We start from the raw sequence: 274 nt of genomic DNA, 5'->3' as shown, positions 1-274 counted from the left end.
GATTTTAAAAACTAATAACCAAAAAACTGCCACACACACAAAAGAACCAAATGGTCCACAAAACATTCTCCTTTCCTTCTGAAGGTTTTACGATGCATTGTAATCATTAACCAGTCTTTTACTATTAAACTCAAAAGGCCATTGAGGCAAATAGTTCTGAGACGGTTCTTCCACCACTGATTAAGACTGGGGTGGCAGGTGTTGGAAATAATATTCATTTAGCCTTCTGAGCTTTCTGGGCAGACTTGGTGACTTTTTTTTTTTTTTAAATATA

The 274-nt window shown here is 35.8% G+C and overlaps 1 pseudogene; it reads right to left on the bottom strand.

The window, feature by feature from the left end:
- Positions 1-9: 9 nt before the first annotated feature.
- LOC102264205 overlaps positions 10-274 on the bottom strand; it is a 1,994-nt pseudogene continuing 1,729 nt past the window's right edge.

This window comes from Myotis brandtii, unplaced genomic scaffold, assembly GCF_000412655.1.
Source record: "Myotis brandtii unplaced genomic scaffold, ASM41265v1 scaffold789, whole genome shotgun sequence".
In the NCBI taxonomy this organism is placed as follows: domain Eukaryota; kingdom Metazoa; phylum Chordata; class Mammalia; order Chiroptera; family Vespertilionidae; genus Myotis; species Myotis brandtii.
The sequence above is the reverse complement of the archived record's forward strand: the minus strand, read 5'-3'. Positions and strand labels throughout refer to the sequence as shown.